Source organism: Rhinolophus sinicus, chromosome 16 (assembly GCF_057876585.1).
Source record: "Rhinolophus sinicus isolate RSI-liver-muscle chromosome 16, RSI-T2T, whole genome shotgun sequence".
NCBI classification, from domain to species: Eukaryota; Metazoa; Chordata; class Mammalia; order Chiroptera; family Rhinolophidae; genus Rhinolophus; species Rhinolophus sinicus.
Window position 1 is genome coordinate 2,116,807 of NC_142516.1, and position 16,241 is coordinate 2,133,047.

At 52.4% G+C, this 16,241-nt stretch overlaps 1 long non-coding RNA gene across 1 annotated transcript; it reads right to left on the reverse strand.

Annotated features, from left to right (window-relative positions):
• Nucleotides 1-1,883: 1,883 nt before the first annotated feature.
• Nucleotides 1,884-8,047, reverse strand: LOC148754932 (uncharacterized). Its single transcript, XR_016019291.1, has 3 exons — nucleotides 6,967-8,047; nucleotides 6,404-6,610; nucleotides 1,884-2,934 (listed from the first exon to the last, which is right to left on the reverse strand). It is a non-coding gene; the product is annotated as an uncharacterized LOC148754932 (long non-coding RNA).
• Between the last annotated feature and the right edge of the window lie 8,194 nt (nucleotides 8,048-16,241).

Genomic DNA, 16,241 nt, shown 5'->3' on the forward strand with positions numbered 1-16,241 from the left:
GCTTGAGCCCTGGTCAAGATCCCCTATGATGGCGTGGCAACTCCATCCCAATTTTCCTTCATCATAATGATTGGCAGGTAGCCAGCCAATCAGAGGCTTCCCTGGGATTCTTCACTAGGAGTTACTGGTTCTTACTCTCTGTCTCTCAGGTCACAGAGCAGGATGGTTGAGACTCACCTGTGACTATGGCTAGGTTCTCTTTGCCTTCCAGACAACTGTCCTCAGTAGAAGGTGGGAAGGAACCCAGGCAAGGGCCATGTGTGTGTGCTTACATGAGTCTGCAAACCCACCGCCTGCCCATGGCCATCTCTTGTCACCGGATGAGCAGGATTAAGGATGCTGGGAGGACGGAAGGAGGAGCTGTGTGTCCCGGCTCCAGCCTCGGGCCCTGCGTCCCACTCCACTGGGCAGAGAAGGCACTACATGAGGTGCCTGCCTGGGAAGGGGGAGGCCAAGGAGAAGGTACTTAATGTATAATCAATATTTCATCGCACCCAGTGCTTCTCCCATAGCAACGTGTATCCGGGATTAGTTTTATGTATTCCACCCACACCCAGATACCCTTCAGCAAGGTTAATCCTGCCCTAATGCAAGTTTAAAAATGAAATCCGCTGCCATGAGCAAATGTCGGGGCAGCCTCATCCCATTCTCTTATGCAGAGTAAACATGTTCGCACAATGGATCTGGGAACAGAGCCCCAGAGCAGGTGACGTGTGCGTTCAGCACGGCTCCCGTCCCTCTACTGCTCGTTCCTTGCATTGTATATGACAGTCCCAATCCAGCCTCACCACTGTGCTGCGAGCTGGCAGCTCGTGTCAGCGTGTCTTAAATCAAGCGCCAAGCAGACTGTGCTCTGGTCCCCGGGAACTAAAAGAGGCAGAGGCTTTAGTTTAACTTAGGTGAGAACACGCTCCTGGGTTTTTCTTGTCTAAAGAAAAAGCTTGTTCACAAGCTTTAGAAATACACAAAGCGCAACAAGAAGCACACGAGCACACAAAGCCACCCCAAACACCTGCGTCCCGGTTTGTGTTTCCTGAGTTTCCAGAAGGTGACATCTCCTGGGCAAACCGGGAGAAGGACATTGCAAAATTTGCTGTCTCCCAGTGTTCTGGGGTTTGTAGACGCAATTAAGATATTAAAAAGAGGACACGCGTGGACAAGCAGGGTCCTTCTAGGGAGACCCGTCTTTTTTTGTCTGCCGCCAGCTGCACTGGGCCAACTCCTCCAGCCCCGGGAAGGCAGGGAGCTCTGAGCGGCTTATCTGCCTCCCGAGATATAAATTCCAATTGAGTCTGACACAAACTATTACCCAGCAAACACTGGTCATCCGTCTTCAGGTGCCGGGCAGATACTCTGCTCCCCAGTGTTATTATCTCTGGGAAAGGAAAATGGGCTGCGGGGTGAGGGTGCTTTCTGTGCAGCCCCAGGGTCGGCCGCCTCCACTCACCGACCCCCAAGCAGTTAGTCTGAGTTTTTCTCCTCCTTCACGTCCTCACTCTCCTCTCCTGCTCCCTCTAAGGGCTGCTGAGCACTTGGGATGCTTTGCAGCTGGAATGGAGACCTATAAAGCCTAGTGTCACTGCCAGCCCGGGCCAACAGCGCTGGAAAGGGCAAGGCAAGAAAAGGGAAGGAAAGGGAGGGGGCAGAAGGCAACTGTACTGAGCACAAAGCTGGGGGACCCTCACCCTGCAACACTGGGCGGAGGAAGCGCCCCCTTCCAGGTCTCCAGGGCCCCCCTCCCCATCCGTGTAAGGCCCTGTGTCTCTCTCTCTCTCTCTCTCTCTCTCTCTCTCTCTCTCTCTCTCTTTAAATAGCTTTGTTAAGGAATAGTTTACATTTCATAAAATTCACACATTTAAAGTGCACAGTTCAGTGTTTTAGTGTCGTCAGAGTCGTGTAACCGTCACCACAGTCTGGCTTTCAAACATTTCATCGCCTCAAAGAAACTCCATACACTTTAACTGCCACCCCTCTGTCCCCTTCTCCCCCGGTCCTCTAACAACCACGGACCTCCTTTCTGTCTCTATGGACTTGGCTGTTCTGGACATTTTATATCAATGGAGTCACACACGTGCAGTTTTGTGTCTGGCTTCCGTCACTCAGCAGGTTTGAAGTTTCGGCCATGCCCTAGACGAGCTAGTGCCTTATTCCTCATTCCTTTTTTACGCTGAGTAATATTCCACTGTATGGAAAGAGCGCAGTTTGCTTACCCCTTTATCGGTCCATGGTATTTGGGTTGTTTCTGCCTTTGGCTCGTGTGGGTCGTGCTGCTGTGAGCACGTGTACGGGCTTGTGTGCAGCCCATCTCTTTCCGCTGGTGCATCCACACCCAGGAGTGGAGTCCCGGGGTCCTGTGGGAGCGCTGTGTCTCAGGAGCTGCCCGTTTCACATTCCTGCTTTGCCTCAAGTGTGGAGAAAACCACTGTGGGCAAGTGCATATTCCACTGGACCCAATTCCCACAGAAATTAGGATCTTTTCCCCCCAAACAGGATCTAATACAAGCGCCGGAGGATGTGGGGGTCTGGGCTGTTCCATGACCTCTGCTGGCAAAGGGCCTGTGCTCCTGGGCTCAGAATGTGGAGCCAGCCGCCTTGGGGGTGGGTTGGAGGCTCCAGCTTCAGCAGAGAGGGGCTGAAAGACATCTAGCCTCCTTGTAAACAGGGAAACTGGGGCTTGGAGAGGGCGAGGTGCCCCGAGGCTACCGATCAGCCTGGGGCAAGGGCAGGAGCTCAGGTCTCTGCCTGGTCCTTCCCCTGGCCTGTAACGCCTCCAGGAGGACCGGGGGTGGACAGTTTACTCCGCAGAGGGATGCGTGTCCATCAGAGACATTTGCCACCAGGGCCCAGGGACTCGGTCTGCTTTTGCCTTTTAAACTTGGTAGCCCCTCAACCCTGGCCACTCCAGGAAGAGAAAGGAGATGACAGACGCTGAGGCTGGAAGAAGAAACACAGGCAGAATTTGTTCCTTTGCTACCATGACTCCTCGAACACGTGCCGTATTTCCCCAGCCAGACCTGAGCTCCTGGAGTGTGGGAGCCCACACGTGTCCCAGCGTGTGCAGCTGACAGGCGTGTGCTGTGTGCCGTGGTGCCAAGTGGGAGCCACAGGACTCTGCAGGACTGAAGGGGGATTGGTTTGTGCACGTGTGTGTGCATGGGTGTGCATGTACGTGTGTGTGTGCATGTGTCCCAGCACGATCTGTTCTCAATCTAGAAAAAGAACTGGGTTTTTCTCAGCTTCATTTTCAGTGAGCCTCTGAGGTTTTTCCTCACTGAATTTTCTATCTAGAAAAGAAGGCAATAGAATGAACAGACGTATTGGGTTATGTCTGTTGGGCATATAGGACGTACAAAAGTCAATAACAGTAATTTTTACCAATCGTTATCAGTCAGAGAATATAAATTTTCAGAAGCTGCCAGTTACAGTAGGGACAGAAACCTTAGGTATTTCGGAATAAATAGCAAGACCCCACGCTCGCTAATGGAAAGACCCAATGTGTTAAAGATGTCGGCCTTCTCTAAGTTAACCCAGGACTTCATGCAATTTCAGTCGAATATTTTTGCGGAACTCGAAAGTGAGCTGGGATTTACACGGAGGGATCAAGAACCCTGAATGTCACTGTTATAAAAGAAGATTAAGGAAGGGCCTTGTTCTGTGAGATCTTAGACCTGCAATGACACAGACATGCATCCCACGTGGTCCTGGCCCCGAGCTGTGGACCAGAAGGAAGCAGGGGCTCAGGGCACAGCCATCGGCCACTTGGGGGTCTCAGTGCCTCACAAAGTGCACCACATGCCCAGTGGGAAAGCACTGGTTTGGCAGATGATTCTGGAAACTGGCCCTTGAGATGGAGGATAATAGTGAATCGCTGTGTATGGGGTTCCGTAGAAAGCAGAACTACGTGGATTAAAGAATGAGATATGAGAGACACATGAATAAAGTTAGTCAGCTAAATGCGGGAGAATGTCGTTGGGACTTGGGCGGTCGGAAAGGCTTGGTAAAGAAAATTTCAAAAGCAAAACTTATAAGCTCCAAAACCGTCAGGGCAGAGTTACTGAAGTACTAATGGAAGAAGATATTCACAGTGTCTTAAACCAACACGACGAGAAGGCAGCGACACCAACAGGAAAGAACAGTGGGCACGACGATGGAAGAGCAGCTTACGTGAGGAGAAAGCCTTGATGCTAAGGAGCGTGGACAAGCTGTTCAAAACCCCTGGCGACCGTTGGACAGCTGGACAGCGCGAGGGCTGGTGGGAAGTCTAGGACTGAGGCACAATCCAGTTCCTTAGTCCAATTAGGAATCTGTAGACCGCACGGCCCGGAAGCCCCACCCCGGAAGCCCGCACAGGCCACCTGGATGACCAGGTTGGAACAGGTCAAAGATGACAGATGCACACCTTTGAGTACGACTTGGCAGTTGAAAGCAATGGACTAAATGTAGACATATATCGAGACACACGTTCCTGCAAGTCACACGCACGATGCAAGCTCAGTGGGGAGAGTGGAATTCAGAATGAGATACAGTCAATGCCATTTACTTAAGTTAAACACACACACAGAAATACACTTTGCAAGAGCATCACAGTGGAGGTGATGCTGCAGTGTGTTGTTCTACGGAGACAAAGAGGAAAAGGAGCCTGTGAGATCAAGGGGCTGGCTGGCGATCTTGCCCACCACGGACTTTCCAGGACAAACTTCCCACTTCACTGCGCTTTGCCGGTGTTTGCAGAGCCCTGACCATGCTGCCCCCCACTGTCTCTCCCTGACCACATTGCCAGGAGGCTCCTGGGAGCATCGCGTCACCCATTCTTCCCTGGGGACCCCAAAAGAGGTCAAGCGGACTGGGATTCTCTGGGTGGCTTCCCTCTGTTGGCTGACACCCTTCTGCGGGACCTGTCACCTTGCTGGGGAGATGAAGAAAGGAGGACGGCAGAGAGAAGCCAGAGTTTGGGCCAGGCAGGGATCTGTCCTCAGCCACTCCGCCTTTGGGTTAAGACACAGCCCTGCCGCCCTCAGAGATGCAGCTTTTAGCTATAAAGGTCCAGCCCCAGCCCCCTGAGCACGGAGGGGTCATGTCAGAGTCACAGGCCCTTCAAGTCACAAGGATTTCCAGGGGTGGTGACCCCGCTCCCTCCTGGCGCAGGAAGGCCCGTCCAAGGAAAGTTTCCCCTGTGCTGACCCCACATGCCCAATGGTGACTCTCAGAGGCCTCACCCCATCCTTTTCCCCCTCTGCCCTTGAAACCGTCCTTGAAGGTGTGGGTCCAGCCCCTTGCCTTCCATCAGGGCCTCTTGTCAGTGTCTCTAAAAACCCTGTTCCCCAGTGGATGCTGAAGCCTGAGAGGGGTCAGGTGGCAGAACTGTCCCCACTATTGGCTGTCCTTGTTGGGTCAGCCTGCAGGGCGATGGCTGAGGTCCCACACTGAGCCAGGTGCCCTCCAGGCCATCGGTGTCCTGTGAGGATACCAGTCTCCCTCAGAGAAGATCTTGCTACACCGAGGGCACTAGCAGTCTGGGAAGACCTAATAGAATTTCAGGACTTGAGATTTTTTTTCTGGAACAATTAGATGTCTCAAAACCAGCTTTCAAGATTTTGTAGGGTATCCAATGGACCCTTGTCATTAGGGAGACCACCTCAGGGAAGATGTAGATACCTGATCACTGCACTGTACACCTGAAGCTGAAGCTGAACAATAATGAATGTCAACTACAATTTTATATATATATATATATATATATATATTGTATATATATAATTATAAGAAGTGGAGTCCAGCATTAGGAATAGAGACGGTGGAAATGTAATGGCTGTGTGCGATGTCAGAGGGGTAGTGGATGGGGGAAGGGGGTTGTCACTGTGTGAGGGATATAAATGATAAATGTCTAACTATTACATTGTTTTGTGTACCTGAAACTAATGAAAAAAACAACGCAGCTTTCAGTCCACGTTAGGGCTGGCGATTTCCGGTTCGTCCTTACGTGTGGGGAGCAGCCCTCTGCATGGCACCCCCAAACCTACTCCCCAAGCCTTGACTTTTAACGCTGTAAAAGTATCAAGGTAACTGCTCAGCTGCCTTTTGGGGATTGGCCCAAAGGGGCCCCAAGTGCTGGTGTCCTCTCTGCAGCTTTCCCTTGCTCCCCAGAGTGTGGCAAAGGAACCCCTTCCTTCATGCTTCACCTGGCCGTGCCTTCAAGCAAACCCCTTTGCGAATGTTTTGTGTGTTCACACTTTTAGCAGGCCAATGGCCCCACAGACCTACCCTGCCATTGCCAGGACTCCTATGGATCCACATGTAAGATATTTGAACTTGACAGAATCTTCCATTTTTGTTTTCATATTCTCAGACCCACATACTCTTAGGAACATTAAATTGATGTCTGATTGTATTGCTGACATCTCACCTGAAATAGTTCCACTGACAATGCTAAGAAGAGGGGACAGCTGGCACGGGGTCGTCCTGACTACACCAGCTGAGCCCTCCCCGGCAGACAGACGAGGTCCCAGCACTGAAATCCAGACCTGTGATGTGGGGACAGGCTGCCTGGGGGCTCAGTGGCGGCTGAGGCAATGCAGCCTGTTTCCTCCTCTGGCTCAGCAGGCTGAAGCCACTGCATAAAAAGCATGCAAAGTCTGTGTCATTGCAGTGCCCGCGATGGACGTAAGGTCCTATGTCCCCTTTGGTGAAGCCCCTGCTCTGGCTCCCCCATTTCTCTCCTGCTTAGGGACCTAGTGTGGTTCACAACCAGGCCCCACACACTAGCCCAGAGAAACGTCAAACCACAGAAGAGTCTCGCCCGCGGTCCCCCTCCCCTTGTCACCGCCCTGCTCTCCGTAGCACCCTTTCCGGGCATCCTCAGAACTCCTTCACACAGTGCCCACAGCATCCAGGCTGCACGCGATTCCACACACAGGACAAGACGTGGAGCGTGGCCGCAGCGGTTTGGGGGGCAAGACATAGCCTCACCTTCAGGTGTCAGGAGCAGCTCCGGGGGTCCTCAGGCCAGTAGGCGGACTTGACACCAATGTCCGGCTCTTAGTAGCTGTGTGACTTCACTCTCTCCTCCTGTGAAATTCAAATAAGAGGCCCCACCCCACGGGATGGTGTCCGTAGTTCTCTGCATCCAGTATGTTCAGAAGTTTTCTCTCTTCCTCTACGTCACACGCACAACGACTGGCTCAGAACCTGAGTGTCCTGCAAACCAGATGAGGGACGGAAAGGCCCTCTGGCTCCCTTCCTTATCTCCCAGCCAAGGCCTCGGCTGTTGTTTGGGCACAGCTGGGATTTGAAAGGGGGGCTTAAGCCACAAACCAAGGAGGCCCTTTCTGGCAGAGTCCTGGGAGCAGGGTGTCCTCGCTGGGGGAAGGGAGCCTGATTCAGCGGGCGTTTGGGTGGGGCCCAGCGGAAAGGAAACACCCAGTTGGTGCACCCCAAGAGCATATGAGAAGTGGGCGTCCCCGCAGGAGTTGAGAAACAGGCCCAGGCTAGGGCTGGCTTCCCCTGCCCGAGGACTGGAGGACATGGAGCTGAGCAGGGGCGCCCTGGCCCTGGGCCCGCTGGCCAGCTCTTCTTCTTCCGGTGCATCAAGACCCCAGCTAGCCAGGCTGCCGACACCTGCCCAGGTGAGACGGACCTGAGCGCTCTGGTCCCTGAAAGCTGGTAACTATCCGCTCATTGACCACTGAGAGGGCTGGTCCTCTCCACATGTCCTCTCCACACGTCTTCCTCTGGGGACGCTCAGCAGCCTGGCTTTATCCTCAGGCGGGAAGACGGTGGCCCAAGGTCACACAGGTCGGAGGGAGAAGGAACAGGGATCACAGAATCTGTCTGACTCTCAAGCCTGTGATTCGCCGCATGGAGCTTCACAGCCGGGAATCAATTCTATCACTGGGAAGAGAACAGTGGGCTTCCTGGAGAAGCACCTGTCACGCAGGGTCTCAGCTCCCGCTCCCCACATAAGAACGCAGGACATGGTGAGGCCGAAAAGGAACACCCACGGAGCCATAGATAGGGGAGTCACACCACTATAGTCTTGCTGGGGGCTGGGGTAGAGACACAGGAAGCAGGAGCCACACGATACGCAATCCATGCTTGCTAGCCCCACTTGCAGGCTGCGATCCGCGGTCTGCTTCTCTGCCAACCAACCAACCAATAGCGTAACCACGGCAGTTGTATCAGTGGCTAATGGCTAACTGGTTACAGCTGACGGCCATTTACTACCTGTGAGGTCGAGAGCCTGGAAACTGCTCTCTGGGACTCTGTCCCCACAGCGCCCTAAAATCCTCTAATCCAGGCACTTCCACACTTATTGGGGAGTTGTTAATGCAGACTTCTGGTCCCCACTCCAGACGGGTTCAGCAGACTTGGGGTAGAAAAGGGCGTGTGGTTTCCCTCCAGGTCCAGGGGTCCACGGCAGGGCATCAGGCCCACAGCTGGTGAGAGGCTGCTACTGACGAAGACCACTCCCCAAGTGGATGACATACATGGAGGCCAGTCTCGACAGTACCTCTGGCCTCTCCAGTGAGCAGAGTAGAGAAAGGAGATACACTGAAAACAGGCAGCAGTTGGGAACCCACTGGGGCACAAGCATTTCCGTATTCACTCAGTTGTCTCTTAGACAGGTGTGTTGGTTTTGTAGTCAACACACTCAAACTCTGAGAAGTGAATGAATCTCTGGTCCCAGTTCTGCCGGACGGATTTCCTCTGTGTCCTAGGATCAAACGCGTCCCCTCTCCAGGGACCTACACAGAACCCTTTCAGCTGAGGAAGCCCTGGTCACGTGCCCAAGGAATGCGGGTGAAAATGCTCCGTTGACCCGTTCATCTCCGTTGAGATGAAGGTGCGGCCCACCTAGGGCAGGCGGCAGACAGAGGACCTGGTCCCGAGCCTTCACTACTCAGGGAACACGGGATCTGGGTCACTATCCTCACGCGAATGCAGAACCTCACCACGTTCCCCACTTTGGGCTGGGACCCTCCACCTTGCGCCCTGGCCGACTCCAAGCCCCTCTCTCCCATCTGCCTGGATAAGAGTAACTGTCCCCCAGACCTCAGCACCCGCACATATTGTCAATAAAGACATTGGTTCACTCGATAGGCACACACGAGACGCCTTCGTCACTTGCGCTGGTCACTGGCCATGTTTCCATGTCTGTATCTGCCCATGCCTTCCTGTGACTGGGAGCTACAGGGAGCTTCTGATGGTCTCAGACAGGAGTTGGCCAAGCAGGGCCTGTGTGCCAATACAGCCTCCCCGTGGCCTCCCGGAGGTCTGGTTGCTGCCGGCTGTTCCCAGTAGTGTTCCAGCTGCGGGCAGAGGAGAGGAGTGGAAAAAGAGGCCATATGACTGCAGGTCCTAAAATCTTTACTGGCCAGCCCTTTAAGAAAGTGTTTGCTGCCCCCGGCTCAGCGATGGAGTGCTGTGCAGGACCGGCCTCCTAGTGACCCCAGCTCTCCACACACCCAGGCTCCTGGGTTCCCCTGCAGGACATCGGACACTATACAAGAGGGGATCGAATGCCTGCAAAGCCCTCACCTCAAACAAGTAAAATGCAGTAAGGCAGTAGGTGCAGCTGCCCTGAGCGCCCGGGAGATGGGAAGGACCATGCCTTGGTGTGAGTGTCCAGTGCAAAGCTGACCCACCACCGAGCTCGACGTGCAGGATGGAGAGACACCCCTCTCACCAGGGAGGCTACCTCTAAGAGATGGAAGTGGCATTAGCGTTGGGGACTCTTGTCTGCTGAGGAGGGTACCCGGCCCGCTCCCCCAGCCACCGCCCTACTCACCCTGAGAGGACCCCACCCTCTGCCTGGTCAGCCTGTCCTGGCATTGGCCAGTACATAACCCTGTGTGGCTGTTTGGGTCACCTAGACTGTCCTAGTCACTTGGCTAATGAAGACAGATGAATCAGGGCCTACTCCCTACCACCCCCAGGCAGCGGGCAGGGTGCAAAGCTGTCTGGAGCCCCGCGAGTCAATCTACACTCAAAGCAGCTCCCAGCCTCTCTGGGGGAATGAGGCCTCGCCCCATAGCATCGGACAAACAGTCCCTATTCAGGGAAGTTTCCTTCCATTACTTCTCCATGGCCTGTCCAGCCGGGTGGACTGCCAGGTGGGATGTTGACAGAGGCTGTGCAGACCCCTTGCAGGATTGGCCCCTGGCACCTTTGTGCAGTCTCCCAGGGGACAGTGCAGGCCCTGGGCCCACCCACAGGCACTGTCGCGCAGGGCCACGCTGCATAGTGAGGTTGCTGTGACACGGCTGCCCGCGCCCACACCGCCTTCCACAGAAGCTGCTGTCAGCAGAGCAGCCCTGGGCATCAAGTCTAACATCAGTGGGTGTGGCCTGGCAGCCAGAGGGCGGGCCAGAGGGCCAAGGATTTTTATCGGGGCAAAGCAATAGCTTGAAGGCCGGTCCGTGGGGCATCCTTTGGGAAGTCAGACTTTAGTGGTGTGGGTTTATCCACCAAGGCTGTCTGTCTGACCGGGAGTCACAAGGCAAAGACATGCTTAGGGCAGGACTGAGTGCCATGCAGGCGGGACACAATGCAGTGGAGAGTACAGGAATGGGAGTCTGGCAGAGTAAGAACGACCCAAAACAGTTCTAGACCCAAGACAGGAAGAGGTGGGGGTTTTCAAATCGCTGGAGTAACAAAGGCCTGAAGTAGTGGTGGCCCAAAGTGACCCACCATGTAAGTAACGGTCCTTCCTGCCCAAGCGGAAAGCTGGAAGCCATCCTCCCTAATTGAGAGATGGCAGGTGCGAAGGGAAAGTAGCAACACAGCCGATGGGAGAGGCATTTCGGGGAGAGGAGAGAGGAGCCGGACCACAGAAGGGCTGGCTTTCAGGTCACTGCGCATTGACCTGCCCTCCCAGACCCTGCCTCGGACCCAACCGGGGCAAGAATACATTTGTCTTGTGCTGCGGCCCTGAGACGTGAAGGGTTTGTGGCGACAGCTGGCTTTCTAAAGGTCACTTACTTGTACAAAGAGGTGGCCTCGGTCAGGGCTGGGGTGCAGGAAGGAGAGAGGACATCTGCATTCTCATCCTGCTTCTAAAACCCACTCTGGGCTTTCAGCCAGCTCTGCCTCCTGTCAATTTCTTTAGCCACATTCGAGCTACTTAATTTGGTTGTCACTGTCACAGTGACTAATCAGCCATATGGGTGGGGGGCGGCCAATTATCTGATTCCTGGAGCATCACAGGAGGCTGGAAGCCCCACCGCCCACCCCAAATGTGGCAGAAGTCCCAGCCAGGAAGCCATGAGAGCCAGGAGCCATCTGGAAGTTTCCATCTGTGCCAAAGTAGCAAATACAGCCCTGCCAGAGTCCTGTGCCGTCCATGACAAGAGGGGTGTCCTCGGCTTTAATTGGGGCTGAAATATAAATCGCCACATCGTAGGATCAGAGCGTAAGTTGCAGCTGCTCGGGTTCACTCTCCCTTGTAACAACATCACGGCCTCTGCAGCTCTAATGCTCCTGCTCCGCCTCTCCTGAAACGCTTGCAGGCATGAGAATCTCACCTCACCGCCGTCTAGGACAGCTGTACAGGGTGGCCTGGGACAGTTGGCAGTGGCATCAGAAGCTCTGCCCCTTGTCGAATCTGGCCCTGCTCTGCCACAGAGCTCATCTGTGGAAGGGGCCACGTGAACCGTCCAGCAGGACGTCCAACGCCGCTTACCCATATCCGCAGAAGGGCCTCTACTGGGCTGGTGGCCAGGACACGGGAGTCAAGGACAGAATGTATATTCAAAAAATAAAACAAAACAAACGAGCGCTGCCGCCAAGTGTGTGACAGGCTAGCAGGGCCCTGCCCACAGCCACTGCATAGCTCAGGGGGCCTGGGTGTCACCCAGTTGCCTCAGCTGATAAGGGGTCTGGCTCCGCAGCCCTCACGTCTCTGGGCCATGTGAGCAGGCATTCTAACTGTGTTTGTGATAATGTGATTGGCTTTCATTTCCCTTCCAGCACCACTGTCATCTGTCACACAAGTTTGGCTCTGATGGGCCAGAGGGTCCAGGCCTTTCATTTACTTGCCCTGAAATGAGCAAATGGCACACTTACCTCTCTGAATCCAGCCCCTCAGTGGCCCCTAAACCTGACTGTCCTTCAGAACCATCCGAGGAGGCCCTTAAAACAGCACGTTCAGGGGACCCATCCCAGACCCACAGGACCGAAATCTCAGCAGGCGCTACCTGGAACCTGTACTTCGTGAAGGCTGGCTGATGATTCTGAACAGGAGCCGTGCAGGAAACTGCATGACAGCACATCAGCTGGGCAGAGATGACAACCATGCCTGTGCCTCTCCCTCTCCCACCGTGTCCAGGCTTCTCAGCGCCACATGTCCCCAGTTCCTCCAGCCATTCCTCTGAGCACAAGGCAGGACTAATCCAACGGAAAAATAAATTCAAGTACTAACAAAATGCTGAAGTGGAATCAAGTTAATTACAGTGGCTGTTTTCATGCCTAGAATCAATTGTTTGGTGATTTGATGTTAGGGTTTTCGTCTTTCCCATACAGACTAAGACCCTAGCAGAAGTAGAAACCCAGAGAAGGGTCTTTGAGAGCGTCTGTGCCCGGGGTCATGTGCCAATCAGAAGTTTAGAGGCTGTGCCAGAGTGTGACAGCTTAGCAAGGTGAAGGGCTATATGAGCCAACAGGGCTACAGATCAATAAACAAGATCCAGATTGAGTGTGGAGAGGAGAAAAAGAAGAAAAATATAGAAAATAGCATGAGAGACATGGGACGTGGTTAAAAAAAAAAAGTGCTCACATGTGTAATTGGACTATTTGAAAGAGAGGTGAGAAGGGCCAGATTCAAAGAAAACCTCTTCCAGGCACATTATAGAAAACCTCTAAAGGCCGAGAGGAAATCTCATAATCAGCCAGAGAAAAGTTCCCGTTCCCTTCAGCGGAGCAAGGACAAGACTTTGGGCAGAAATCCTGGAATCTAGAAATACTGGATGGACGTGTTTAAGGACTGAAAGAAAACACCTGTCAACCTAGCATTTTATACCCAGTGAAAATACTGTTTGGGAGTGAGGCAAAACAAAGATGTTTTCAGAAAACAAAAATGGGCAGAATTTACCACCTGTACACCGAGGTAAAGCAAACAAAGTGAAATGAAAGGGAGTTTGTCAGGCAGCAAGAGAGTGATCCAGAGTGAAAACGGAGGAGGAATAAGGGCGACAGGAAAAGGGGGGAGTGAGTGCCCACTGAGCAAACAGTACCGGTACCAATGTCTTGAGGGCTTTCACTACATGGGTAAAGTGAACGTGTGACAATGACAGAGACGGGGGGAGTAAATGAGCTGAAAGGGTGGACAGGAAAGCTCTTGCTGGTATGTGCTGCAAGGAATCGTTCAGCGCTGGCAGGATGGGTGCTGACCAAGGATCTGAGCTAGGGCACCTATTTTATTTCCGCCCCGAAGTGCCAGCAAGTAGCAGTTCTAACGGTCACTGAGTTTTGCTGTTTTGAGTTTGAGGAAGCATTTGTGTTTAGAAAAGACCCTTCCTACGTTTACTTTGCTTTTTAAATTTCATGTTTGGCTTCAGAAAGCTACACATTCCAAAGCTCAGCTTTTCCTAAGCACTTAAGTGTGGCTCACAGATCGTGGTTTTCTATTTGTAAGACCTACAAATCTTAATAGTCAGCTTTTAAGGGCCTTCAAAGACTGTACATTTCATTCATTAAGTACCCTCGACACTTTAAATTGCAATAATAAGCAGAATGTATTCCAATTCCTTCTCAGGCATTTCAATTGCCTACTGCGCAAAACTTCTCAGTACTAATAAATTTTTAGAAATCTAGTAATTTCTCTTGGCAATGAAATGGTCCCAAAGTCAGGCACATACTCCAATACTGGGCTTAAGTCATCCAGGGAACAGCGAGACCAAGTCCATTACACAGTGACGATGGGATTTGTGGGACTTTCCTGACAATACTCCAGATTCTTTAAACATTATCAGAGTACGAAATATTAAGCCTGTCCAGAGTCTCTACCGCAGAAGTCAGAATTCTATGGCTTTTATTATATGAACCATTTCTGCGCTCATCTACTAAGGAAGAAAAGTACCATCCCAATCGACAGACTTGACCTCTGACCTGAGGCTGTGGCAGGACCTAGGAGAATCGGGTCAGCCCCAGGTGGCCTGCAGGGAGGTCCCCTCACAGTCACTGAGTCAATGATCCCGGAGGTCAGGACGAAATGCACACGTAACCCACGTTCCTGGAACCACTCTCTTTAAAACTCGTTTTCACTTGTGAGTGTAACATGCACACAGAAGTGTACAAATGGAAAGTGCGCGTAAGGAGTTTGCATCACCGTACAGCCAACACGCTTGTGAGAAATAGCACGTTGCCATCACCCTGAAGGCCTGGCTGTGTCCGTTCCCTGTCACCAACCCGTCCACCCCAAAATTCAGTCACTTTTCTCTTTTCCTTCTGTATATCTACAAGTACTAAATACTAACAGTTGTTTTCACTTTTGAAAACCAGTCTATATGAAGTAAGGTCAGGAGGGCACACGCGCTTGCATCTGGCGTCCATCGTTCCCCCACCCTGCGTGTGGTGGCCGCTGTGTCATTTGTGTTGCCATGTGGAGTGCCATGGCCTGGGGATCCCTGCATTCCACCCAGCCTCTTCCTGACTGTTTTTGGGTGGATGGCTATCGTGGCTATAGCCAGTGTGTGGCTATCGTGGGTCGTCTGGAGGTCAATGTTCCAAGCCATGTCCCCTGTGCACACGACAAGTGGACCTGCCAAGTTATGGGAGTGTCTCCTCCCCTACCAGTTAAACTATTTTCCAAGTTGGTAGCACCAATTAACATTGCCACCAGCAGTACATGGGACCCTGCTGGAGAGCGTCACCAACCCCTGGTGCTGTCAGTCTCCCAAATTTTCGCCGTCCAGATAAGTATGTTGTAGTATCTCATTTTGGTTATAATTTGCATTTTCCTGAGAACTAAACATTTTATAAATATGTTAGTCCTCTAGATATCATCTTTTGTGAAGTGTCTATAAAAATCCCTTACCTACTTTTTACTGATTTGTTATAATTTTTTAATTAATCTGTTGGAGTTCTTTAAATATTCTGGATATGAGACCATACTTTAAAAAACAATAGATTGTGGTAGGCAGAATAATATTCTGCCAAAGGTTTCCTGCCGTGATCCCAGAACTGGTGACTATGTCACCTGACGTGGCAGGTGTGATTAAATAGAGGATCTTGAGATGGGAGACAACCCTGGATTATCAGGTGCCCAACCTGCTCCACAAGCCCTTCTAAACAGACAGCCTCTCCTGGCTCTGCTCAGAGGGAGATGTGACCATGGCAGCAGGGTCACAGCTGATGTTACCAGCTTTGACGTGGCAGGAAGAGGCCACAAGCCAAGGAATGTCTGTGGCCTCTGGGAGCTAGAAGAGGCAAGAACACAGATTGTCCCTTAAAATCTCCAGGAGCCGGCCCTGCTGGCAACTGGCTTCTAGTCCACTGATACTCACGTTCGACATCCAACTTTTTAATAACATGTTTCAGTTATTTTAAGCCTCTGAATTGGTGGTAACAAGTTGCGGCAGCAACAGGAAACTAATGCATGTGTGTTTACTAAGTGACTCGGTCACTCCTTTGATTCTCTCGGGTCCGTTGAGAAACAGAAGGTCTTGGCTTTAAGGTGGGCAAACGTGGGGCTTCTGAAGTCCTAGTGACGCGATGTCCCCTGGGGCTGAGAGGCTGAGAACTGCCCACTGTAACGCTGTGCTGTGTGAGGTTGGACTGATGCTGTATTTTGGGTATGAATGGCCAGCTGACCCATGTCGCTGAGCACACAGCTGTACCTTCCTCCTGGATTGGTGTTGGGCCGTTCAGCTTTTCTAGGGGACGGCTGGCCCAAAGCATCACCCTGCCCTGACTGACCGCAGAAAGGTCCCCAGTTAACTTTCCCCCTTTTTTATGAGAGCTTTCTAGGCTCACAGTGACCTTTTCAGAGATGTGTGAAGACGCTATGAGTCGGGAGGGGAAGCAGGAGACTTTGGGGTGAGGGAGAGCATTGATGGAGGAGGCTGGAGGCTGGGGCCAGTCATCCATGGAAAGCCACCTACCCCCTGGGACACCAGTGATTTCATCTGCTACTTGGGCCCCTGACTTAGCAAGGTAAGAAGCACGTGCTGTAGAATGGCTAGGGACAAATACACAAAACAACTGGTGTTCAAGACACACAAATTGAAACCTGGAAAAAACCCCAAGAA